This window comes from Mobula birostris, chromosome 1 (assembly GCF_030028105.1).
Source record: "Mobula birostris isolate sMobBir1 chromosome 1, sMobBir1.hap1, whole genome shotgun sequence".
NCBI classification, from domain to species: domain Eukaryota; kingdom Metazoa; phylum Chordata; class Chondrichthyes; order Myliobatiformes; family Myliobatidae; genus Mobula; species Mobula birostris.
Window position 1 is genome coordinate 44,915,437 of NC_092370.1, and position 19,606 is coordinate 44,935,042.

A 19,606-nucleotide genomic window follows, 5' to 3' on the forward strand; every position below is an offset into this window, starting at 1 on the left:
GTGCAGAATTAGACCATTGGGCCATCGAGTCTGCTCCGCCATTTCATCATGGCTCATCCACGTCCTTCTCAACCTCATTCTCCTGTCTTCTCCCTGTAATCTTCCATGCCCTCACTAATCAAGAAACTATTAACATCCTCTTTGAATGCACCCAATGACTTGCCCCCCCACAGCCGCCTGTGGCAACAAGTTCCACAGATTCACCACCCTTTGGCTGAATTATTTTGCTGATCTAGCTCTGAGATTGCATTTCTCTATATCCACTGCAACCTCAGTTGGTGCCGGGGTTGACAGTGCACGAAGATTGAGAACATGGTGTGATGCCTGCCCTCCCATCAGCTGTCCACTGCTGTGCTGGGCACTAATTTCTGATGGCTCAGCCCTCTGCTGGTATTCCTCACCAACGAACCAGAGCAAACTAATTGCTGCAGGTTCAGTCTGGAGTGAGCTACCATGACAATGTGCAATGGCTGCCTCTGATGGTTGGTGCTGGATAGCCTGGATGATCAGTGACTGTGTGGCTAGGCATAGCTCAAATATCATATATAAATGTGCTGATGATACAATCATTGTTGGTAGAATCTCAGGTGGTGACGAGAGGGCGACAGGAGTGAGGTATGCCAACTAGTGGAATGGTGCCACAGCAACAACCCGGCACTCAACATCATTAAGATGAAAGAGCTGACTGTGTACTTTAGGAGGGGTAAGACGAAGGAACACATACCAATCCTCACAGAGGGATCAGAAGTGGAGAGAGTGAGCAGCTTCAAGTTCCTCGATGTCGAAATCTCTGAGGATCTAACCTGGTCTCAACATATCGATGTAGTTGTAAGGAAGGCAAGACAGTAGCTATACTTTATTAGGAGTTTGAAGAGATTTGGCATGTCAACAAATACACTCAAAAACTTCTATATTTGTACCGTGGAGAGCATTCTGACAGGCTGTATCACTGTCTGGTATGGAGGGGCTACTGCACAGGACCGAAAGAAGCTGCAGAAGGTTGTAATCTAGTCAGCTCCATCTTGGGTACTAGCCTACAAAGTACCCAGGACATCTTCAGGGAGCGGTGTCTCAGAAAGTCAGCATTTATTATTAAGGACCTCCAGCACCAAGGGCATGCCCTTTTCTCACTGTTACCATCAGGTAGGAGGTACAGAAGCCTGAAGGTACACATTCAGTGATTCAGGGACAGCTTCTTCCCCTCTGCCATCCAATTCCTAAATGGACATTGGATCTTTGGACACTTTTTTCAATATACCCTGTACAGTATTTCTGTTTTTCACATATTTTAAATCTACTCAATATATGTAATTGATTTACTTGTTTATTTATTATTTTTTTCTCTCTCTCTGTTAGATTATGTATTGCTTTGAATTGCTGCTGCCAAGTTAACAAATTTGACGTCACATGCCAGTGATAATAAACCTGATTCTGATTCTGAAGCTTCCTACTGCTGAGTTGATCTCTGGCTGCCTCGGTGAGGGAGAGCCATCATAACTTTCTAAATATGTATAAGTCGCAATGTACTACCGGGAGTTGCATTTTCTTGCAGGCATTCACTGTAGAACAATAAATACAATATAATCAATGAAGAAAACAAAATGAACACAAACAAAAACTGACAAGCAACCAGTGTGCAAAAGAAGATAAAATATGTAAATACAAAAAAAATTGACAATAGTAATAAATAAGCAAATAATGTAAATGGCTAGTTCATTGTTGACCGAATGCTTGGCTCTTATGGTCTTACGTATTATGTGACACTGGATGTGATGGAAGCTGTAGCTTTCTCTTCCTTTTGCTTGGCTGCATATCTCTCCCCTGCCCAAAGATTTCTTCGTGGTATCAAGGGCAGACATTGTTATTTGGTCTTGATCTTGTTCCCACAGTGAATGCATTTACTTGGGAAGAGCTGTGGGGAGCTGAGAGAGGGGGAGTTAGCAGCTTCTATCACATCCAGTGCGAGTTGATGAGAGATGAGGGATCTGAGCAGTCTGCTCCCACTGGCCTCACCCACTGTGTCATCTGCGGAGGAGCCCTGAGCTTGATATCACATCACTCACCCTATCCTGCCCAATACCAGTCCTTACAGCCAGCCTCAGCACATTGCTTCAATGGTCCACTGCACAATGAGGTCAGAGGCAATGAAATCACCTTTGGGAGCTATTGCAGACTGCAGCGATTTGTGCCCATTTCCCAGCAGAGCAGAGTTCAAATTGGCCAATGTCTTTTTTGAAGTATGGGGAAAATGTACTTGTGACTGTTTGGAAACCAAGACCATGAGTGTTATCGTGACCAGCTTTCTGTGGTAGCAGTGCTAAGCAGTATAGCATTGTGGCCTTCCTGTATCTTGGAATAATTCTCCTTGCACCTTCTGTGAATGATGATACTGGATTCTGCCAAGAGCACACCATTTCCTTGTGAGACTCATAATGTCCTATTGTTAGGTGGGTCTGTTTCATTTGTTCAGGACTCCAACAAAGTAATTATAAACATCAGAATATAAAGGATATCTGGTACAGAAATTGGCCATTTAACCCATTCAGACCACATCAAATTTATGTTCAATCGGTCCTCGTCTTGTTTTTCCTCAAACAAATCTATCAGAACAATCATCATGCTATTCTCACTCTTAAGCTTATCCTGACCTTTTTTACATATCTCTCTTAGACCATAAGACCATAAGACAAAGGAGCAGAAGTACGCCATTCGGCCTATCGAGTCTGCTCCGCCATTTTATCATGAGCTGATCCATTTTATCCTATTTAGTCCCACTGCCCCGCCTTCTCACCATAACCTTTGATGCCCTGGCTACTCAGATACCTATCAATCTCTGCCTTAAATACACCCAATGACTTGGCCTCCACTGCTGCCCGTGGCAACAAATTCCATAGATTCACCACCCTCTGACTAAAAAAATTTCTTCGCATTTCTGTTCTGAAAGGGCGCCCTTCAATCCTGAAGTCATGCCCTCTCGTACTAGACTCCTCCATCATGGGAAACAACTTTGCCACATCCACTCTGACCATGCCTTTTAACATTCGAAATGTTTCTATGAGGTCTCCCCTCATTCTTCTAAACTCCAAGGAATACAGTCCAAGAGCGGACAAACGTTCCTCATATGTTAACCCTCTCATTCCCGGAATGATTCTAGTGAATCTTCTCTGTACCCTCTCCAACGTCAGCACATCCTTTCTTAAATAAGGAGACCAAAACTGCCCACAGTACTCCAAGTGAGGTCTCACCAGTGCCTTATAGAGCCTCAACATCACATCCCTGCTCCTATACTCTAGTAATGAACGCCAACATTGCATTCGCCTTCTTCACTACCGACTCAACCTGGAGGTTAACTTTAAGGGAATCCTGTACGAGGACTCCCAAGTCCCGTTGCATCTCAGAACTTTGAATTCTTTCCCCATTTAAATAATAGTCTGCCCGTTTATTTTTTCTACCAAAATGCATAACCATACACGTTCCAACATTTTACTTCATTTGCCACTTCTCTGCCCATTCTTCCAATCTATCGAAGTTTCTCTGCAGACGCTCCGTTTCCTCAGCACTACCGGCCCCTCCACCTATCTTCATATCGTCAGCAAACTTAGCCACAAAGCCATCTATTCCATAATCCAAATCGTTGATGTACAATGTAAAAAGAAGCGGCCCCAACACTGATCCCTGTGGAACACCACTGGTAACCGGCAGCCAACCAGAATACAATCCCTTTATTCCCACTCTCTGTTTCCTGCCAATCAGCCAACGCTCTATCCACGTATGTAACTTCCCTGTAATTCCATGGGCTCTTATCTTGTTAACTAGCCTCATGTGTGGCACCTTGTCAAAGGCCTTCTGAAAATCCAAATATACAACATCCACTGCATCTCCCTTGTCTAGCCTACTGGTAATTTCCTCAAAAAATTGTAATAGGTTTGTCAGGCAGGATTTTCCTTGAAGGAATTCATGCTGAGTTCTGCCTATCTTGTCATATGCCTCCAGGTACTCTGTAACCTCATCCTTGACCATCGACTCCAACAACTTCCCAACCTCCGACATCAAGCTAACAGGTCTATAATTTCCTTTTTGCTTCCTTTCCCCCTTCTTAAATAGCGGAGTGACATTTGTAATCTTCCAGTCTTCCGGAACCACGCCAGAATCTATCGACTTTTGAAAGATCATTGCTAATGCCTCCGCAATCTCCACAGCTACTTCCTTCAGAACACGAGGGTGCATTCCATCTGGTCCAGGAGATTTATCGACCTTTAGCCTATTCAGCTTCCTGAGTACTTTCTCTGTCGTAATTGTGACTGCGCACACTTCTCTTCCCTGCCACCCTTGAGTGTCCGGTATCCTGCTGTCTTCCTCAGTGAAGACTGATGCAAAATACTTGTTCAGTTCCTCTGCCATCTCCTCATCTCTCATTACAATTTCTCCAGTATCATTTTCTATTGGTCCTATATCTACTCTCACCTGTCTTTTACTCTTTATATTCTTGAAAAAGCTTTTAGTATCCTCTTTGATATTATTTGCTAGTTTCCTTTCATAGTTAATCTTTTCACTCTTAATGACCTTCTTGGTTTCCTTTTGTAAGGTTTTAAAAACTTCCCAATCCTCTGTCTTCCCACTAATTTTTGCTTCCTTGTATGCCCTCTCCTTTGCTTTAACTTTGGCTTTGACTTCTCTTGTCAACCACGGTTGCATCCTTTTTCCATTCAAAAATTTCTTCTTTTTTGGAATATACCTGTCTTGCACATTCCTCATTTCTCGCATAAACTCCAGCCATTGCTGCTCTGCCCTCTTTCCTGCCAGTGTACCTTTCCAGTCAACTTTGGCCAGTTCCTCTCTCATGCCACTGTAATTTCCTTTACTCCACTGAAACACCGACACATCAGGTTTCGGCTTCTCTTTTTCTAATTTCACAGTGAACTCAATCGTGTTATGATCATTGCCTCCTAAGGGTTCCTTCACCTCAATCTCTCCAATCACCTCCCGTTCATTACACAATACCCAATCCAGTACAGCCGATCCCCTAGTGGGCTCAACAACAAGCTGTACTAAAAAGCCATCTCGCAGACATTCTACAAATTCTCTCTCTTGAGATCCAGTGCCGACCTGATTTTTCCAATCTACTCGCATGTTAAAATCCCCCACAATCAGCATAACACTGCCCTTCTGAAAGCCTTTTCTATTTCCAGTTGTAATTTGTAGTCCACATCCTTGCAGCTGTTTGGAGGCCTATAAATAACTGCCGTCAGGGTCCTTTTACCCCTTCTATTCCTTAGCTCAACCCATAAAGATTCTGCACCTTCCGATCCTATATCACCTCTTTCTAATGATTTAATATCATTTCTTACCAATAAAGCCAAGCCTCCCCCTCTGCCTACTTTCCTATCCTTCCAATACACCGTGTATCCTTGGACGTTCAGCTCCCAGAGGCATGCATCCTTTAGCCAGGTCTCAGTGATGGCCACAATATCATACCTGCCAATCTGTAGCTGTACAACAAGATCATCCACTTTATTCCTTATGCTGCGTGCATTTAAGTACAACACCTTAAGACCAGTATTTGATACTTTTTGCTTTGATTTCACTGCAACTTTATTGCACTGCAACTCATCCCAATGGCTACACATTTGCCCCATCACCTACCTGTCTTTCCTGACATCTTTACTGCTCACTACCTTAAATTTATTTCTGTATTCCCCTTCCTCCGCTCTATCATTCTGGTTCCCATCCCCCTGCCAAATTAGTTTAAACCCTCCCTAACAGCTCTATTAAACTTTCCCGCCAGGATATTGATCCCCTTCGGGTTCAGGTGTAACCTGTCCTTTTTGAACAGGTCATACTTCCCCCAGAAGAGATCCCAATTATCCAAGAATCTGAAGCCCTGCCCCCTACACCAGTCTCTCAGCCACGCATTCATCTGCCTGATCCGACTACTCTTGCCTTCGCTAGCACGTGGCACAGGTAGCAATCCCGAGATTACTACCCTGGAGGTCCTGCTTCTCAGTTTCCTTCCTAACTCCTGGAAATCTCTCTTCAGGACCTCCTCCTTTGTCCTATCTATGTCATTGGTACCAACATGTACCAAGACAACTGGCTGCTCACCTTCCCCCTTTAGAATATCCAGGACCCGATCTGAGACATCCTGTACCCTGGCACCTGGGAGGCAACACACCATGCGGGTATCTCTGTCAGGCTCACAGAATCTCCTGTCTGTTCCCCTGACTATGGAATCCCCCACGACTACCGCATTTCTCTTCTCCCTCCTTCTCTACTGCACAACAGCGCCAGGCTCAATGCCAGAGACCCGGTCACCCTGGGCATCCCTTGTCAGGTCATCCCCCTCAACAGCATCCAGAACAAGATATCTGTTGCTGAGGGGGACAGCCACGGGGGTGCTCTCCACTATCCGGGCATTTCCCTTCCCTCTCTTGACAGTGACCCAGTGTTCTGACTCCTGTAGCCTAGGGATGACTGCTGACTCCTGTAGCCTAAGGATGACTACCTCCCTGTAGCTCCTGTCTATCACCTCTTCACTTTCCCTGATAAGCAGTAGGTCATCAAGCTGCAGCTGCAGATCCCTAACACGGTCTCTGAGGAGCTGCAACTCGGTGCACCTGGCGCAGATGTGGCCATCAGGGAGGCTGGGAGTCTCCCAGGATTCCCACATCTGACACCCTGAACAAAGCACTAACCCTGCAGGCATGCTATCTAATTCTACACGAATGAAACAGGAAAAATAAGTCTACTCACCCACTTACCTCGCCAAACAGACAAACTTTTTAAACTGTTAGCTGTGAGAGCCTTCATTTACATCAAACACTCCCAGTGATAGCAATTTCAACACTGTCACCTCTCTTTGGGTGAATTTACTGCTGAATTCTCTGTCATATTTTACTTGCAGAGAAAGCAGCTGAAACACCTCATCTCTGTCAGTTTCTTTGACCTTTCTCAGTTTTATTGGTGTCACAATTTATTATGTAGTGTAGCTTCACAGCAGATCTCCAAGAGCATACTCTTTCTTTGGTAACAGTGTCGATAGTGCATCTGACAGCACCATTTTTTTCCTGTTTTGTATTTCATAGAGAACGTAAAACTCCGAAGCCCACTGTAATTAGCATGCTCGCGTAGATGCATATGATTTAATGTGTTAGCATTGTGTAATGTGGCATTCACATTAATTGTTAAAACCCTTATTATACATTATTTTGTCTAATCAAGGATTGGTCACTGATTATCTGAGAAATAAACTGTGGGGTCTTTTGAGCAGAGCAGAGCAGAACAATGATACCGAGAGAAAGCAAAGATATGTTTGCTGACCCAATGTTTAGCATGATTGGATTCGTCAAACGGTGGCCAGATCAACTCCAATATTAGTTCTAGGAATAAACAAAAATACAGTTAGTTGCTTTATGGAATGCAACATGTAACAAGTTGCATGAAACTTGGGCTTGCTAGAGAGAGAGAGAGAGAGAGAGAGATCAGGCCTGCCTGTTTGTTCGATTGCTTAAGAAGTGGCCAAAAGCTCATGAAGGCTGGAGCTTCGATCAATATTATTCTATGCACTCCATAGAAAGCTTGTGAGGACTGGTGATTTGACATTGGGTAATATCTATCACCTCAAAGTAAATGTGAATTGCAGCAATAAAGTAAATTAGTTCGACAAAACTGAGGTCTTGATTATTTAAAAGAACATCCTTTTGGGAATTTGTTTGAAATCTCAAGATTAATCTTGCATTATTACTGAAGTTCTGTGTAAGTGTTTCTTCTAAATTTGTTCTAGAAGCCATTGGATCTCCCATTCGCATGTAATGGAGGGTATGAATGAGATAAAAAAGCAAGAATTCCTGGTGTATGAAATGTTTGTTATTTTTTTGCTGGCAATATCTGACACATAAACATGCTCTTCATGATCAAGGGGTCTTCAACCAGAAATGTTAACTCCTTCCACAGATGATACCTAATCTGCTGAGTGTTTCCAACATTTTCTGCTTTAATATTGGATCAAGTTCAAGTTTAATTATTGTTCAACTATACATGAATATAGAAAAATGAAACAGCATGCCTCCAGGGCCTAGGTGAAAACCACATTACCAACAGCACACAGCAGATAGCACATAGAGCACTTATGGTACAGGGATATCCTATATCTGCGTTTTTCTAATTTTTGGTTACTGCTTAATGTACATCTATATTTTTGCTGAATTATTCTATATGCTTCCAAAATGTTGCATCTTCCTAGTTGATCATGAGCTAGATATATGCAGTTGTGATAGACATAATCACCAAAAGCTTGGGGTGATCTTTCACAAGAAGTCAGATTTAGCATTCACAAAATTCATGCGCTATGGAGTTTTATTCCCTAAACTGCTGCTACCTTGTTACATCTTATTGTTTTCTTATTACTCTTAGGGCTCAAGTCTGTGATTATTCTCAGATGATGAGCCATGTGTACCAAGATGGGCATGCTTTTTCTACAAAGAATACAATGCATTAATATGTGTGTACATACCTGCAAGTATACACTCTATAACTAAATATTCCTGCTATAAAAGAACAACATACACCATCACTGACTGACTTTATCACTTCCCTTTCTCAGGGAAGGGCATACAAATTTCTGTTCTCAACTTCAAGCTTTGTATGCTCAAAAGATATTTCAAAAACTAAGTAGAAATCTCACGGGGAACACAGACATTGCCATCCAGCATCCCCTGCATCTAGATTGTGGTTTGTGATTAGTACTGAATCTATTTTCTTTTGCATTTAATATCAACCATTGATAGATCTGAGAAACTACCTTACTTATCAAATCTTTTCCCCCTGAAATGCCCATTTGCGGAAGTGAAAGTGAACAAGTTCATGCCAACATACAAACCAAAAATTTAATACCCTGCTCTTGATTGTGCGGGTGCCAACCTGAATTGCAGCAGGAAGTTAAGATTCAAAGCAGCTGCAATCATTTTGAGAAATCATCTCTGATAATCAGCTCCTTTAATAGAACAGTATCCTGAGTTGCCGTCCTTTGGTTTGGGAGGTGATACAGATCTCAGGCATCTATCCAACTCCATTTTGACTGTTTTTATCTTGGCAGGAATGGTTAGTCATAATTATATTTAGAATCTACAAGCTTTCTTTAAAAGCTGCCTGTGACAAGATAGACTAAATTTAAAGAGATTTTAAATTGATTAGACTAAAAAGAATAGCTCATAGTGGGATGGTCTGAAATTTCTTGAGAATTTTCAGGGTAGTTAACTCTATTGACATGTCCTAGGTCTAACAAAGGGACAGAGTAAATTAGATACAGTAATGCACAATGAACCAGATTAATATAATAGCTTAATGGTGTGTGACTATTTATCTAACTGGGATCATTATATAAATAAATTGAATGCATTGTCTGAAATGAGGAACATGAATGAGTATAGATTTAGTTAGGCTGATTCAACTCAATAATTAGAGACTACAGTAAAGTGGGCAAATGGTAAGCATTGTCTGGAATATTCAATCTGGTACCAATTTATACTGTTAAAGGGGAGAACTCCATTTGTCAAAAAAAAATCTGTCAAAGATAACAATAGCAGTAGGAGGCAACACAAATCTAAAACCTAAACTATAGAGCATTCAGCGATCCAAAACGCTTACAGATCCTGGCAATTAGTAGAGTTTCAAAGAAAGAAACACGACAAAACTAACAATAAGAACTCCAAAACGCCAAATAAACTGAAGCTTCTAATGGATATGAAAATCAATGGTTAATTCTAGACAAAGATGGGCTTGGTCAGAATCAAGGCAGGCTCTCAAAAATTGATTATGGTCATTTTTGAACGGAAGAAAGAAATAATCATATGTAAGGATTAAATCACTTACACAAATATCAGTTGCTAGAAATCACTAAGACGTATAATTAAGAATAGGTTGATTGGGTAGCCAGAAAATAATCTGCCTAAGAGCCATCGTTACAGCTAATAAGGCAATTTAAATTTTTGAAGAGGTAACCGGAATGGGTGAGATTAAGTATTTGGAAATATTTATGTGAATGGCCAAAAAAGAAACCAATACAGTTCTCAACAAAAGACAGTTAGCTATTGGTTAGCAAGTTAAGGGGATCTACAACAAAAATACAAGAATGTCTTATCTGTTTTTGGACGCAGTATAGTTTATAAATGATTTAGTTTGCACTGTAAATGTTATTTTGTTTTTATAGAGTCATATAGTAACACAGCATGGAAACAAGACCTTCGGCCCAGCTCTTCTGTGCTGACCAAGATCTCATCCTGAGCTGGTCCTATTTGCCTGCATTTGTCTCATATCCCTTTACTAATTGTGAACAAATCTAAATGTTATTTTAAATTATTATAATTGTACATATCTATATCACTTCCTCCTGCACCTTATTCCATATACCCAACATCCTCTGTGTGAAACACATGCCTCACAGGTCTCTTTATCTCCTTCCCCTTTCACCCCAAACCTATGCCACATAGTTTTAGATTCCCTTACCCTGGAAAAAAGGGCTGTGACTGCTCATTGTGATTTTATAAACCTCTGTAAGATCACCTCGCAGCCTCTTTCACTCCAGGGAAAACAGTCCCAGTCAGTTCAGTGTCTCCTTATAACTCAATTCCTCCAGTCCTTTTTTTTCTTCTTTTGTTTTGTAATTTATTTTTTATTGGTTCATCATCAAACAAAACTTTCCATAAGATGTATTTCAGATACTGTACATATATATCATATAGTCATATTTGTCACAAATCCCAACATAATATTTATCTGAGGTATACACTTATAGAAAGGAGAGGAAAGAAAGAACAATCAAAAGAAGAAAACTATGTACAAAGTAGCGAGTGATCTTTTGTTTTACAGCATATTCATCGACTTGTGAGAATAAAATCAGGCCTATGAGGTGTTATGTAGTTAAACCATATTTCCCAGTATGAATTGAATTGTTCCAACTTATGATTAACAGATGCTGTTATCTTCTCCATTTTGTAAATGTCCATTGTAATTTCCATCCATACCTTTAAAGTTGGGCTCTCCTGTGATAACCATTTCCTGGTAAGGGTCTTTTTACCAGCCACTAGCAGTATATTCATTAAATATTTATCTCTTTTCAACCATTCTAGAGGTATATACCCAAAATATACAGTCTTAGGGTATTTCACATTTAAAGATGTCTTGTAGGGCATTGTGTATCCCACTCCAATAGTCTTTGATAATGGGGCATTCCCAGAAAACATGATAATGGTTTGCATTTTGGTTTCCACAATTTCTCCAGCAAACAGGGAGGCTACTATCATAATGGGATTTCTGAGAGGGTGTAATAAAATATCTTATCAAGTTTTTCCACCCAAACTCCCTCCAGTCTTGACAAAATCCTTGTTAAAAATTTCCTCACCCTCTCTATTTTAATCTTGTCCTTCATATGTTATAGCAACTAGAACTGTATACAATATTTTAGGCGTGGTCTCATTACTATCTTGCACAGCTGTAACATGACATCCTAACTCTTGTATTCAATACCCTGTACAATGAAGGCAAAAGTGCCATATGCCTTCTTCAACACCCTGTCTGCTGTATCATCACGTTCAGGTAACTATGAACCTATATCCTAAGGTCTAGCTGTTCTACAACAGTCCCAGGCCTTGTCATTCTCTGTATTTTCCTGCCCTAGTTTACTCTATCTTCATTCAAAACACCGCTGTTAGACTTTAAACTAAAACCAGATGAGGTTGCACATCCCTCCTGTCATAACTACTCTGCATTGGCTTCCTGTATCTTTTACATTTGATTTTAAAGTTTAAACTGTTTTTATGGCTCTCTTACTTGTTTTAAAAGCTCTCAGTGGTCTAGGATCAGAGTGATTCACAGGATCGCCTTCCTTTTATAATCCTGATAAAGCTCTCAGGTCTTTTCCTGCTGGTCTTGTAAATTTAAACAATCTCCCTCAAAAGATAATTGACAAGTTAGCTTTTTTGAACTTCACTTGCAAGTTTTGGAGCTCAATACCTAAAACTATAAGGGATGCAGACTCAGTTGACACTTTTATACACCAGCTCAAAACCTATTTATTTAACCTTGCTTTTAATTAACATCAGTGTGGGGTGGCACACTGACATAACTAGTGGAGCACCAGAGATCCAGGTTTATTTGCAAACTCTGGTGCTGTCTGTGTGGAGTCTGGATGGCCTCCATGAGGATATGAGGCTACACTGGTTTCCTTCTACACCCCAAAGGTGTGTAAATTGATTAGTTGGTGATATTAAATTGGCCCCAGTGTGTAGATAAGTGGTGGAATTTGTGGGGGGGATGCGTGGGGGTAAACTGATGGAACTATATGAGAATGCTTTCCGGGAAAAGTTAGTAACCTGTGAGTTGGCATAGACGCGACGTTTTGATTGGCCTTGACCTTGCTTGTTTTCCTTCGGTAGCTGTCTTCACCTTCACTTACCCTCCCCCCACTTTCTTTTGTTCATGTCTGCTTCTGCCTTTCTCCTACCAACCCCTGTCTCTCAACTCCACCTCCCCTTCTCCATTACCCAGCTCCATCACCCTTCATCCCTCCTCAGTCCACCTATGACCTACTGACCCCTGACTCACCCTTCCCCACTTTCCTCTTTAGCTTGGCTGTCTTTCCTCCCTACTCTCATTCATCCCTGCTGCAAGGTCTCAGCCAAAACATCAGCATTCCTTCCCTTCCACAGAGGCTGCTTGACCCACTGGATTTCTCCAGCTGTTTCTTTTCTGCTGTTCTGTGTAGAGAAGTTGGTGAAAGAGTCCTTATTTAAACTTCATTTACAAATGTCTACATTCTACAATGGGCTTTGTTGGAGGATAAGGCTGACCCAGCAAAGGGCAAACAATAGGAAAATATGTCAGGTTCTAAAATGCTTTATTTCTTCTTTCCAGACAACCTACGGCAGGAGTCCAAACACTCCGGGTTTGCAAGGTAAGTTTATTTTGGATCGGAAGGCAGCAGGTTGAAATTCTGGCCATCATTTACTCTGTAATATCATTGATCCAATGATTCAAGGGTTTTATAATCTAGATAGTTAATGACTGAAGGAAAATGGATTTTAAAGTAAATCAGTAACAGATTAATACTTCAGTTGACAAAACATTAACGAATACAAGACACCATGAAGCTATGGTTAAGTTAGATCCATGATATATTGGTGAATTCTCCATCAAATTGCCTGGAACTAACACACACTTACAAGATGTTATATTGTGACATAAGGGATGGATGTCTGTCTGATTACACCTTTGTCAGCATTGCAGATTTACATCATGGTTTCGAATTCCCTTGTATAACTCTGAAACAAACCATGCCCTGGAGTTGAACCAGTGCTCTGGAATTGCGCAGCCTTGGCACAAGTACATTTTAGCACCAATGACTCCCACTAAGGTTTGATTCCTGCTGCAATCTGTAAGGAGTTTGTACGTTCTAGGAGCTAGGGTTTCACTCTTTGGAGAGAAGGAGGATGAGAGGAGACGTGATAGAGGCGTACAAGATAATAAGAGGAATAGATAGAGTGGATAGCCAACGCCTCTTCCCCAGGGCACCACTGCTCAATACAAGGGGACATGGCTTTAAGGTAAGTGGTGGGAAGTTCAAGGGGGATACTAGAGGAAGGTTTTTTACTCAGAGAGTGGTTGGTGCATGGAATGCACTGCCTGAATCAGTGGTGGAGGCAGATACACTCGTGAAGTTTAAGAGACTACTAGACAGGTATATGGAGGAATTTAAGGTGGGGGCTTATATGGGAGGCAGGGTTTGAGGGTCGGCACAACATTGTGGGCCGAAGGGCCTGTACTGTGCTGTACTATTCTATGTTCTATGCTCTATGTATGTTCTCCTCATGATTTCTTCTGGGTGCTTTGGTTTGGTTTCCTCCCACATTCCAAAGATGTACAGCATAGTTAGGGTTAGCAAGTTGTGGGCATGCTATATTGGCACCAAAAGTGTGAGGACACTTGTGGGCTACCCCCAGTGCAATCCTTGCTGACTTGATTTGACACACATGATACATTTCACTGCAGGTTTCGATGTACATGTGAGAAATAAAGCTAATCCTCTTTATCTTTATAAAGCTGATCTTTTATGCCCATTTCAGTTGTCTAGATGTCTGATGAGAAATTGAACACTGCTCTTTAGGTAGAATTTTAGACTGATTTTTTTCTGTTGTAAAACCACCCTAAAACTCATTGATCACTGGACTCCTTTGCTTGTAGAGATCAAGGTCATGATTACAAACAGCTTCCAAGACATGGGAGCATTCCAGGCTGCTGTTGCTGATTTTGGCCTCATCTCACAGTTTGCGGCTCACTGTTGCATTTGGGAGATGACCCAAGCTTCACCTCCTGTCCCACCTGTGAAAGCGTTTACGACTTCCACATTGGGCTCATCAACCACCTGGGAATGAACAAAACTGGAGTGGAACCAAGTCACGCTCAATCCCAAGAGAAGAAGATCCAAGTTCCATTATCAAGGAGAGGAGAATTCATTTACTTTTCTTATGCTTAGAAGATCAGGCAGCTTGCAGAAACAAGACCTTATTATACTTTGCTATACTTACTAAATTTATTTGTGGCTTCTGCTGTTCAGGAGTGCAGCAGTAAAGCTCAGGAACTAATTAAGTTTGGAGAAAGAGGTCTTAAAAAAATCCTTGACCTTCAAATGGTTCCAGCATTTCATCCAATGAAGGCCAATGTGGCCAGGAACATCAGTCCCTTTAAATGTAGCATGTCAGAAAAACTTACTGAACTTTGAGGAGATTAAATGGATAGAGTGGAATCCAGGTTAGAAATGGTTATTTATTGACTGTTGAGGCAGTAAGTTTAATGAGCTATTTGATCTGTTGTCCTTTTACCCAAGTTCCAATTTTTTTCAGTAATACTCTTAATTATTTTTCACACTTTACAGCTCCAGAAAATTCCTATCAGTTAAATGAACCAGAAGCAGAAGATATAGCACTACTCTTTCATTTCTGTGATCAGCTCAGAATCTACTCCATTTAAATACATTCAAAAGCAAAATACTCTGGATACTGTCAATCTGAAATGAAAAAAAAACTGCTAGAAATACCCAGCGGCTCATGTAAACACTTGGAGGGACAGGAGCAGAACTAATGTTTTGAATTACACTGATAATCAAAGCCATGTAGAGCTGGATGTATAGCAGTTCTTCAGTTATGTACAAGAGGCAGGGAAAGTGGGGAGGGGAGGAAAGAAAGAAAAGAAGGGTGGCAGGTGAAAGGAAAGAATAATTGAATTATAGGAGAGATGATAGGGCAAGGCAAAAAAAAAGGAATCTAATTTTAGAGAATAGGTGAATCTAAAAAGCTACTCTACAAGATTTAAGACATAGGAGCAGAACGAGGCCTTTTGGTTCATTGAGCTTGCTCTGCCATTCCATCATGGCTAATTTATTCTCCTTCTGTAAAAAAGAAAATTTGTGGAGAAGGAAAGTTAATGGGGAAGAAACATGCTCTCCACATCCACTCTATATAGGCCTTTCAATATCCAATAGCTTTCATTGTGAGCCCTCCATTATTATTCTGAACTCAGTGAGTACAGGTCCAGGCCATCAATTGCTCCTCATACGTTAACCCTTTCGTCCCTGGGAACATACTCATGAATCTCCACTGGACGGTCTCCAACACTGGCACATCCTTTCTTAGATAAGGAGCCCAAAAGTACTCACAATATTCCAAATGCTGTCTGGTCAATGCCTTATAAAGCCTCAGTATTACATCCTTTGTTTTATATTCTAGTCCTCATGAAATGAATGCTAATATTGCATTTGCTTTCCTTACTTCTTTACTCAAAATCCGGCCAGCACTCATGACAGGCCAAAAAACATTTGTTTTTTTGGGCAGGAAATAGATACAAGTTATGGACTCATTGTGACTTAAAAGTCAAGAACGCCCCATTTTTGTGCACTTATATGAAAATGGTTACTGCTTTAGCTGGAGGGAAGATTGTGCTAATGCAAGGTCTAGCAATCCCACACTGCTGACATTCAAGGTCACTATCCAACACCTTCCCAAGATCAATTGTGCACTATCAGGCACACTGAGATGGCACAGTAGTGTAGTGGTTTGTTCAACACTTTACAGTACAGGCGATCTGGGTTCAATTCCCACCACTGCCTGTAAGGAGTTTGTACGTTCTCCCCATGACCGCGTGGGTTTCCTCTGGGTGCTCCGGTTTCCTCCCACAAAGACTTATCAGTGAGCAAGCTATTGGTCATTGTAAATTGTCCCATGATTAGGTTAGCATTAAATTGGGGGATGCGCTGGGCTCGAAGAGCCGGAATGGCCTATTTCGCACTGCTTGTCAATAAATACATAAATAAATAAATAATACTCAGGTAGCTTAATACAACCTGTCTCTATGTCTACTTGACTGCCACCCAATTCACCAACTAAACATCCATTCTGTGCACCGCTTGTTTCACTGTGTATATCATCAAGTTTTGCTTGCCCAGCACAGTCTAACAGAACCTGCCACAGCCATAACCTCCGCGCCAACACCCTCTCTCTCAATGTCAGCAAGACCAAGATGTTGACTATTGGCTTCAGGAGGCAGAAGTCAGAGATCAATGAGACAGTCCTCATCGAGGGATCCAAGGTGGAGAGAGTCAGTAACTTTAAATTCCTCAGTGTTATTATTTGAGAGGCTCTGTCCTGCATCCAGCACATAAGGGCCATTACGAAGAAAGCACAGCAGCACTTCTACTTTGTTAGAAGTTTGTGAAGATTCTATATGTCATCTACAACTTTGACAAACTTCTATAGATGAGTGGTGGAGAGTATATTGACCGGTTGTGTCATGACCTGGTATGGAAACATCAATGCTCTTTAATGGAAAATCCTACAAAAAGTTGTGGATTCAACTCAGTCCACCACAGGTAAATTTTTCCCCACCATTGTGCGCATGTGCACAGAGTTCTGTTGCATGAAAGCAGCATCCATCATTAAGGATGCCAACCATCCAGGCCATGCTCTCTTCTCGCTGCTGCCATCAAGAAGGTACAGGAGCCTCAGGAGCAACATCTCCAGATTCAGGAACAGTTATTACCCCTCAACCATCAAGCTCTTAAACCATAGGGGGTAAACACTCAGCTTCACTGCCCCACACTGAACTGTTCCCAAAAGTATGCACTCACTTTCAAGGACTCTTCATCTCATGCTCTCAATATTTATTATTTATTTATTTACTATTATTAATATTATTTGTACAGTTTGTTGTCTTTTGCACATTGGTTGTCTGTCCATCCTATTGAGGGCATTGATTCTACATTGAGAGTATTGATTCATACATTGATTCTAGTGTGTTTCTTAGTTACTATGAATGCCGGCAAGACAGTGAATCTCAGGGTTGTATGTGGTGACATATATGCACTGTGATATTAAATTTACTTGGACCACTGAACATGCAGAAGGTGCACTGGAACACCGCCACCTGCCCTTTCCATTCCAACTCATGGATCTTTCTGACTTGAAAACATATTTCCACACTTTCATCATCACTTTGCTCAAAATCTCGGATCTCCTTGCCCGAGTGTAGGGATTTCCTTCACCAAAATGATTGCAATAGGTCAGGAAGATTGCTCACCACTACCTTTCCAAGGGTAACAGGCAATGGTCAATAAAAGCTAGCTTTGCCAATGACGCCTTCATTTCACGAATTAACAACAAATGTTCAGAACCATTAGCAGTGCTTGCCAGTGGTAAGGGTATGAATAAAATGAACACCTTGCTAAGAAATCAGGTTGTCATGAGGGGTGTTGTCTTATTTGCCGGTTGAAAGCCACTTCTGCCACAACTGTCATTGATTGGCCCATTTAAAGGATGTGGTTGCTCTATCCTATTGATGCATTGGTTTCCCATTGGTTTCCGGTTCCGGGCACCTAGTGGGTATATGAATAGCATGTGCAGGGGGCTCAATCTTTTACTTTCCTTTGAATCAGGGCACTTATCTTCACGCTGAGCTTGCAAGCAGTGATGAAGAACCACTGGGAAATTACTCTGCAAATATAGGAGGGTCCACACGCACTCTTAGCAAAGTACCTACTTGTTGAATGTTTAGTTTTGTATTTGTGTAGCTTGGAAAGGAGAAGATGGCGCGCGGGTGGCCTCTCCGGTGAATGATATCGGTATTTGTTAAGTAGGGTACCGTGCACAATTCTGATTTGATGGAGACAAACATGAGAAGCACGGAGGAACATCTGGAGAAACTTCTGAAATGCCTGCTTCGCTGCCGCTGCTACTGTGCGATCGAGAATCTCCGGAGGGGAAGACCCCAAATCCTCGGCTTTGCCTGTTGCTTGGCGGCCAGGACCAGGGTCAAAGCGCTCGGCAGAGATGGTGCTCAGTGCTTGGTGTTGGAGGGCTGGCCGGAGGCTCGAAGTTTTTGGACGGACTCAAGAGTCGGCTGTGGTCAGGTGCTTCCAGGGTGCTGCATCGGCAAGTTTGCAGCGCTGGAGGTTCATGGCAGGGAGAGTTTTCTTCCTTCTACCATCTGCGTGAGATGATGGGACTTTCGAGAGACTCTGAGACTTTTTTTTTACCGTGCCCATTGTCTGTTCTTTATCAAATTACGGTATTGCTTTGCACTGTTGTAACTATAAGTTATAATTATGTGGTTTTTGTCAGTTTTTCAGTCTTAGTCTGTCTTGTGTTTCTGTGATATCATACTGGAAGAACATTGTATCATTTCTTAATGCATGCATTACTAAATGACAATAAAAGAGGACTACGTGTCCTCATAATCTAATCTAATCTAATATGATGAGTTTGAATTGTTACTGAATGTTTAGTATCATAGTTTTTGTAACTTAGGGTGGCTTAGGTGTTTGATTGAATGTTTTACTGTTTTTAAGTAAATGATTGATGTCCTTATTCTGATCAGTGTCTTCTGTGTCACTCAGCAATCCCATGAACCTGCTTCCTTGTACCACAGATGGAGCAGTAATGCAGTCATCCTCTAGCTGGGCTGGCTGGCTGGCTGGCTCACTTCTCTGTTGGTTGACTGTGGCCTAGATATTTATCAGGACATTTATTCAAGCAGACAGGAGTGCAGTGCTGACCTCGCTCACTATCTGGAGGACAGGCTAATTGCTGAGCTTCACCCTTTGTGTGGCTGAAACACGATAGTAAGTTTGCCAACACACTGAGAAAGGAGGACGGACAAGGTCAAAAGCAGCAAAATGGAGCAGCACCGCTGTTGGTCCTCAAGCAGTGCCGGGAAGCAAGTTACCCATTCCATGCAGTACACCTCACCTCCATTCATCTAAAATGGAAATGAAGCATTCAGCCTCATTAATATGTTTTAATGAATGATCCATTCCCGAGAAGACGCTGACTGTTCACCATACCCAGACTGTCTCTAATAAATTAGAAGTAGCAAGTACAAGGAGAAAGAAAAGAGTTACAATCCATCTGTCCAAAACATACCCATTACTAGGGGTTAAAATACTCTTTCATGCAATTGGTTCGGTTGGCTATACTCAAGTGCCCTTTGATTACCTACAGCCCATGTGCAAAGTAAGTTCACAATAACTTAAAGATCATTCACACTACAGATTAGGTGAACTGCCAGT